Source organism: Xiphophorus maculatus, chromosome 10 (genome assembly GCF_002775205.1).
Source record: "Xiphophorus maculatus strain JP 163 A chromosome 10, X_maculatus-5.0-male, whole genome shotgun sequence".
NCBI lineage: Eukaryota > Metazoa > Chordata > Actinopteri > Cyprinodontiformes > Poeciliidae > Xiphophorus > Xiphophorus maculatus.
Window position 1 is genome coordinate 22,624,233 of NC_036452.1, and position 8,581 is coordinate 22,632,813.

An 8,581-nucleotide genomic window follows, 5' to 3' on the forward strand; every position below is an offset into this window, starting at 1 on the left:
AGTTGGAAATAAAGTTAGTTTTCCATTTTCACATAAAATATTTCTCCATGTTTACTTATGGAAGCCCTGTTAGCTCCTATTGTGGTAGATATTATTCTTCCTGGGGTCCACATCACAAACATTACCATAAAATTCTACTTTTACAAACATTACAACAACAACAACAACAAAAAAATACATAATGGAATACCTTAAAACACACATAAAATCAAAATGCAAATTTCAAATCAAAAAATTCTCAACAGGTTTATTATTTCACAAAATACATTAAAACACAAAACTAAAGCAATTTCAAAGATAAATTAAAAACAATAATAATCTTCACTTCTAGCATGAATTCGCCCATTCAATCAAGTCAATATAATTTCATTTTCTATTGTAGGTATTTATAAGGTTTGTTTTAAAGTTTTCATGATCATCAATTAATGTAATTACAGAAGGCAACATATTCCAGTAAGAACTAGTTCTATACACAACATTGTTTTGCTTTTCGTTTTTGTTCTCATTAAATATCTAAGCATGTCTTGGCGTGTAGCAGGTCTTTTGTCGCTGCTGTCTGTGACAACTGGTTCGTAAGAAGTGGCAATAGGCGAAACATGATGTATCAAGTGTGGCGTTTCTCCTCTTCAAGTCGTTGCTCCATGTCAAGATTTAAGCATAATGTAAGGCCACAAGAAAGAAGAAAAGCTGAATCCAAATTTGTGTCTAAGGATTATTTTACCTGCAACTGGAAGAGATCAAGAAAAATAAATATTGTCACTGCATAGCAAAGCGTTTCGGTCAGGACTCTGACTGGTCACCCCAGAATGTTAATCTAACTTTCAGTAAGAACAAACGTGTTGGTAAAATAAAAAGAATACTTCAAACTTTTGATCTATCAATTCGGAACAGAAGTAGTTGTAAAAGTACTATTTACATTAGTAAAACTGAGTGTCTGTATTCAGAGGCTTTTATAAATTTGCTGTAATACAAACTGCTTTCCTGCCCACAGCCACCACCATCTACAACACTTTGACTTAATGTGACTTACAATAATTTAATTTCCCTTTAGGATCAATAAAGTATTGTAGAATTGAATTAAATGTGGCACTACCAGATTTTTGTTTTGTGGGATAAGTTATTAGTATTATTTTTTTTTTACATATGACCAGCCTTCTTTGAATAGTTTTTTTTTCTCTTATAATTTAAATCAATTGAAAACCTAGTTTGCATTTACTTAAGTTATTTGTCGTCTTATACATAATGGTTTTATGATCAGAAATATTTAAGTGTGGCAAAAACGAAAAGTAAAACCAATCTGTTGGTTCTTTTTAATGACCCTGTAGATGGTAGTGAAAGAAAATGTACCCAAAAAGTCCCAAAACTGCAGCCTGATGTAAGATGAAAAATAAACTGAGTCCATGGGGATCTTCTGCCTCATTTCAGAAGGAAGTGCGTGATTCCACACTCACAAACAAATGTAACCTGCATGGGCAGCTTGCCAGGAAAAAACCTCTCATCCCCTCCAGAAACACATTCAAAGAAAACAAAAACCGTTTTTCCATGACTTGTTTGGTCTCAATGACGACAAACACAAACACAAGGCGTCTCTTCGGGAAGAGTAACCTGAGATCGATTGGCGCGGCCAGAGAAACGTGATTATGGTTTATGATTCCTCTACTTCGTCTGGAACTTGGTTAGAGTTCAAAGAGCAGAGTTTTAATCTTATCTTAATGAATCACGGCCTTAAAAAATATAGTTATACCCCTTAAGGCTTTAGTTAATCGACATCCGCTCATTCCAGAGTATTTTTTAATAGATCAAGACAAAGTAGTGCTTCAAATAAAAAAATAAATAAAAAACACTTCCACAGCATGATAAATGTTACTGTCATTCTTTAACCTTAAAGTTGCAGTATATAACTTTAAAAAAATTATATATATATATATTCTTTTCTACATTTGTTGAAACTGTCACTGCCATGACAGTTAATTATGAGACAGATAATCTGAAAAATTGATCTCTGCCTGCTGCCAGTGCTAACTACAAACAGCCAATCAGACAGAGCCGTGAGGCGGGTCTTAGCGCTCTCAATCACAATCTTCTGTGGCTGCCCATCCTCACCTCCCCTCTCCTTACTCACTGCTACATTACAGTTAGCATAGCCTGTTGTGAATCCTCAGGCTAACTAGCGGAGATAAACTGTTTTCCTGTAATGTTAAGTTGTTTCACCGTCATTAGCAATATTTAGCAGCGAGGACTTGAGAATGACTGACAGTGCTAAGCCCCTCCTTCTGGCTCTGATTGGTTGTTTTTGGTTGGGAGTGTTGCATGGTAGGATTAAACAAGAGTTAACTTCCTCCTGCTCCTTTTCAAACAGAAAAGCAGTGGTAAACAAATGATTTTGTTGTTGGTTATGTGTTCGCATGTTTTCTTGTTTTTAAAAACATGCTTGAAATAAATAATTAAGGTCAAATCAAAAATCCCGATTCTAAAATGATTTCATTGTTTAGTTCAAAAACATCCCCAAAACACTTAGGTTTTTTTTTTTTTTTTCAGTCATTAGCATTAAATGCAAACTTTTCACATGAGCGCATAAACGGATTCAGCAGCGTGGAAAACCAAATTAGGCAGCTGAGCAGATTGTTCCGACTCACGTTGCCGTTGGAGTCTTTATGCATTCAGTTTTAGTAAATATTGTCTCAGTTGGTAGGTCGACTTAGACGGGGTGTTGCATACTTTCACCAGCAGGTGGCAGCAGTGGTCCAATTAAAAACAAGTTGTGTTATGAAGCCCTAATCCTCTGAGATGACTTAATTTGCTGCCATGTTATTCCAGTGACAGATTGTCTCCACACTTTCTCATCGCCCAAGCGTCTTATTTCCCACAGAAACAATATATATTTTGAACGCATCTCAACAGGAAGCGACGCCGCTCGAACACTTTGCAGCCGCACGGCTGCATAAACAGACACTGTTCTTCTCTTTTCAGTCATTTCTGCAGGGTTTTGTGTCCTGATTAAACAAAAAAAAGAGAAAAAAGGATTGTCTTCTGAGGACTTAAGCAGTCACAGATCCAAGTGGCTCTGACTAATCTAAATACTCTCCAAAGAAGCTTATTTTAGACTCCAAAAATTCCTGTAAGACACACACACACACACACACACAGTCCTCCTGCAGCTCCCTGGACGCATCACATATGCAGATTGCAAAGCGGTGCAGGCTCTTTGATGTGCATAGAACAGAATTCTGGATGTGCTTTATATAACCACTGGAGAGGAAAGGAAGGAAGAGTCGAGGAGGGTTACCGTCAAAACTTTTCCCTGTTTCCTTTTGTCTGCCTGCCTTTTTCTTTCTACCTTTTCATGTCTGCCTTGTCGAGATGGATGCGTGGCTGTTCCTGTCGCTGTGGATCTGCTCCGTGCGCGTCATCCCTCTCCCACTTTTCCAAGCCTTCTCCATGCCGGTCCTTAATGCAGCGAGGCTCCTGCTGCTGGAAGCCTCTCTCTCTTTATAAAATGTAGGTCATCCGTTTTTGTTTTTTGTTGTTTTTTTCTTCTGCAGCTCCCTTCACACCAACGTGGAGGAGGAGATGGAAGTGATAACATCTTTTTTCTTTCTTTCTGTGTTTCTTCCTCTCCACCTCCTTGTTGCTTTTGCGTGCTCTTTGAGTGAGACACTTCAGGGGCCCCCCTGTGCTCTACCTGTGTCCCCCGTGTGTCTGCCTCTGTACACACGGCGCTGAGTGACAGACAGCTCTATTTGGAGCGTCTCTGCCGTAGCGCAGGTGTTGCCCTGTCATGTAGGGGCGAAGTCTTTGCCGAGATGCCTTCATTTCGAATGGGGGTTTATTTTTAAAACGTCTTCGTTTCGCTCGTTCCCTGTCCTCCAAATATAGCATCGACGTCAACTTGGCTTCGACTTGGTTCATTCTGGATCAAATTCCAGTCAAATTAAAAGGGTTTGTTCACCAGACCTCCTCCTTAAAGAGGCAGTATTATGTGTTTTCCTGGCACATGGTGTAATTCTATAACACTACCACAGTTGTGTTATAAAAATGGTCTATATATCAAAGACTTAAAATAAAATTTACCTTGTATTTCAGTGCCTTGAAATTGGGCTTTGGTCCCTTTAAAAACTCCTGCTCTTTCTGAAACTCCGCCTTCAACAAGTCATCACAACATGGCTCCTCTATTAACCCTTTAACAATGTTTTTACCAGTGTTACACTGAGCAGATGAGCAGTTCCACCAGGTGTTTGCTAATTGCTGCTGGCTAGTCTGAAGGAGCTGACCTGCTCTGTGAGGTGGAGGTTCTGAAGTTTGGAAACTGCAGCTCAGAGGTGGAGCTGCGCCTTGGAGGTGGTGCTATGTTGCCTATGGCAACCGACTCAAAGGTTGCCAAGGGAGATTAAAGGATTTCCCAAACATGCCTGAAAGAATCAAGGCAACACTCCAGGTATGTTTTTGATGAAGGGATAACATTGTAAGATGATGTAAAACTAAAAGTAAAAATTAGTTTACATAACACTGCCCCGCTAAATTTGATCACAAAATTTAGGATCATTTGTGTTAAACAGAAATGTAACTTTGTTACTTTAGCTTTTGGTTGTTTTTTTGGTTTTATTCAAAATTTTCATTGACACACTAAAACAAAGAGGCAAATTGATCAAATATCTGGTAAATACATTAATGTGAATTTATCTTTACATTTAAAAGAATCCAACCTTTAATTTGAGTTCATTCATTCAGTTTAAAACAAAATCTCTTCCCTGTTTCTCCACTAGTGCAGCTCTGAGTCTTTTCCTACAACATTTCACAAAGTACGAGCTTAGAGATACAGATATTTGACCATAGCTCTTTGTAACTTCTAACTAGGTCAAAGGTCAATAGCTTGCAGATCTATATTTTTGCCCTCAGACCTGGAAAGGAACATTAAATTTGGAACCACTAAAGATGTTCAATCATTGAAAAAGTGTAATTTTTCTGTAATTATATCATTTTGGATATTTGTTTTCATTTTGCTTATTAAATTGACACCATTAATTTCCGTTATGGGTATAAATACAATTTATATTCTAAGATCAAGGCTGTATGTAGAATGAATACGTTTCTTCAGCAAATCGTTCATATTTGTGAAAAGTAGTCAGAAATGTACACAATGTGTCATAAAAAACACTGTTTTATGTTAATCTGCTGTGGAAATGTCACAATATTACATTAAAACACATGAACACTAAAGCTAGCCTTTTGTCATAACTTTCATATTTGAAAACATTGCCGAGTTGGTTTGAACGTTTGGTCAAAATTCTGAAATCTCAAATGTGGAAAAAGTCAAAAATGTTAAAATTTTTTCTCCCAAAATTTCAAACTTTTTGCCGGAAATTTACTCCAATAATTGTTTGTTTTTTCCACCTACAACCGTCAGAACCAACTGTCTGCATGTATGATGCTTCACAATCTGGATGCATGCACCTTTCCACTTCTGTAAGAAGCATTTTACTGTTGATATTCTTAATTTTCAGATTGCATTGGAGTAAAAAAAGATAATTTTCTATCAGTCTTGCTTCTAACTAACACAGATGTGACGGTAATTAAACCTAAATAATGCAGTCAGTATCTCTGACTAACCCTGATAAAAGCTCACAAAACTGGAACGAACTTATGCAGCTGGAGAATAAATGTGCCTTGACAGCAAATACACTCCAAGATTCCCAGAGGGCGTTTTCTTTTTCTTACCCACTTAACCCTAACCTATAAATAATCCAAGCATAACTAATGTGTCTACATGTAAGCGACATCTGAGGGGGGGAGCTATTTAAAAATCTTTCTTTTGTATCTGTTGGCTTCTCGGCTTGTTGCTGGTTATGGGTCTATTCTATTAAAATGTCTGTTTGCGTCTACAGAAACACACATGACCTTTGAACCAGCAGAGGGATTCCTAGATGTTTAAAATGGCAGCTGTTTGTCGTTTAGTTTGTTTTATAATGGAACAAAACAATTGACTGAATGTTAGCATGCACTTAAATGTGAGGTTATAACCAGGACTATCTCTATAGTCGCAATGGCAGGTTGGTTTAAAAGACCTGGAGTAATCGCAGCAAACAAACAAAAAATAAATAAAATGAAATAAGCAGATCTAATATAAAAACCCATCAAAGTTAAATATAATCATATTTTCTGTGGCCATATCTGGAACAAACTTCCAGAAAACTCCAAAACAGCTGAAACACTGATGTCCTTCAAACCAAACCTGTTTTGATTGCTGATTAATAATAATAAGTGGAACATTGATCAATATTTTTCATTATTTGATTTTTCATTTGATTCGATGTATATTTGCTTGATGATTTTGACGATGACATTTGGCAGAACGCAATATTCATTTCTTGTTTCATATTTTATAGTGACACTGACTAATTTTCTGTTTCTCAGGATCTGATGCATTTTATTGTTTTTGCTCTCAGATTATTTCTGAACAGGACATTTCTGATTGAAAAATGAATAAATACACGTAGCTGGATTTAAATTTAGGTTGAGTTTTAGGTAAAGTGCATTGAGATGACTTTATATTCTGACTTCAAACTTTATTTTTATCCCATGCCCACAATAACACATGGTGGAGGTTGCATCATGGTGTGGGGACGCTTTTCTTGAACAGGGAAAATGGCGGCTAATTTGAAGATGGGTGGAGTTGTTAGAAACTAGATCTGGTAAGACTGGAGACCGGGTTGGACGGTCATCTTCCAGCAGTGAAGGTGAACATGCAGCTTCATGTCGTAAAATGGCCTAGTCAAAGTTTAAACCTACATCCAATTGGGAATTTGTTGGTCTGAATTGAAAGAATTGAACATTTATGCACAACTTTGTGTTTTTTTCTCTCATAAAATCCCAATTAAACACACTGGGATCAAACAACAGCCTAGTTTGTTTGTAATGATGCAAAAGGTGAAGAGGCTTGAGAGCATGAATTCTTTCTAGATGTATTGTAGAAATAAATCCCTTATTTTCTGCGTTTTTATGTTTTATGATCTCAATATGGTCCGATTCAAGCATTGGGCAGTAAATTAGTACAGACAGAAACATCATGGAGGGGTTCAGGAGATCCAGTTCTTCCTTTCAAGACGTGTAAGGCTGCGTTCAGGCGTAATCAGACAAATCAACACCATCACTGTTTGATCTGAAACTCTGGGAGAAACGATCAGGCATCTCCTAGAGCTCACAGACTCCAAATATACTATATATATATATATAAATATATATATATATATATATATATATATATATATATATATATATATATATATATATATATATATATATATATATATATATATATATATATATATATATATATATATATATATATATATATATATATATATACATATATATATATTTTTTTTCCTTTCCACCTTAGTAACTCCTGGAATGTTCTGCTTCAGTGTTCATGTGCGCTGAGAAGTGTGAGTCACTCAGCTTTCCTCCGTTTGGCTGATTATAGGAAATCCATACATCCCGATGCTCTTTAGAAGTCACACACCTCCTTCTCTCTGCTGTCACATCATCAATAAAACATTAATGACCCGGCGCCATGAGGAGTCCGGGGTGCCGCTCCTATCCGTTGAACTGACGATGCTTTGAATTGTCAACCTTTTCAAACGCTCCCTTGAGTTTTTCCTTCTCATCATCCTTGTAAAGGTTCACTTCCATTTTGATCAGCTTCCTTATTATTCCCACGTTATCTTTTCCATAAGGTCATTTGTCCTTTGTTGAACTGGTTCACGTTGTAGAGTGTTGGTCGATTTCTTCTCCTTCTGTTTTGCCGTTGTGAAAAGGGATTTGTTTATGTTGTTAAGACATGACTTAACTGTGACTAACCACATGTTTTGATGAGCAGGTTTCAATTTGACAAGCCACACCCAGACTGGATTGCCTCTAGAATCAAGAAATCACTTGGGGTGTGTTCACACCAACCCTGTCTAGTCCGCTTTAATCAAACTCTGGTCTGTTTGCGTAGAAAGTCCGGTTCGTTTGAGGAACGTGAGAGAGGAATATGGAATATTCATGGGAAAATAATAATACTGGAGCACAGCGGGAAAGGCTGGTAAAAAACTGTAGTTTCCCAAAACGGGAGACTTGACAGGTATGAAGAGTCTTCTTCAGAGGTTTTTGTGTCGTTTCCTTCAGTGGGTCATGCTGCAGCGCCACCACAGGTGAGGAGAGGAACAGGTTTTTCAAAGAGTTGCTTCATTTGATACAGTCCAACGCGAAGGCGAACTACACCAGATGAAAATGTAACAAATATTGTGAACCAGTCTACCAGGTGAAACCTTTGGTTACTTTATGTCTGTTAACATAAAATAAGATAAAACTTCTCCAAAAGCAACGCATCATATCCAGATGTAAATAAATTCAGAAGCATGAAAGAAGTCACTCGCATGAAGACGACTTTTTACATTTGCTCAGCTTATTTTTGGTTTGATGATAAAATTTCTAGGATGATCTGAAACATTCAACTGTGACTAAAAAGCAAAAGCAGAATCAATCCATAAGGCGAACAGAGACTTCCTGACTGCAGGAGTCCTGATACTCCAAGCTCTAC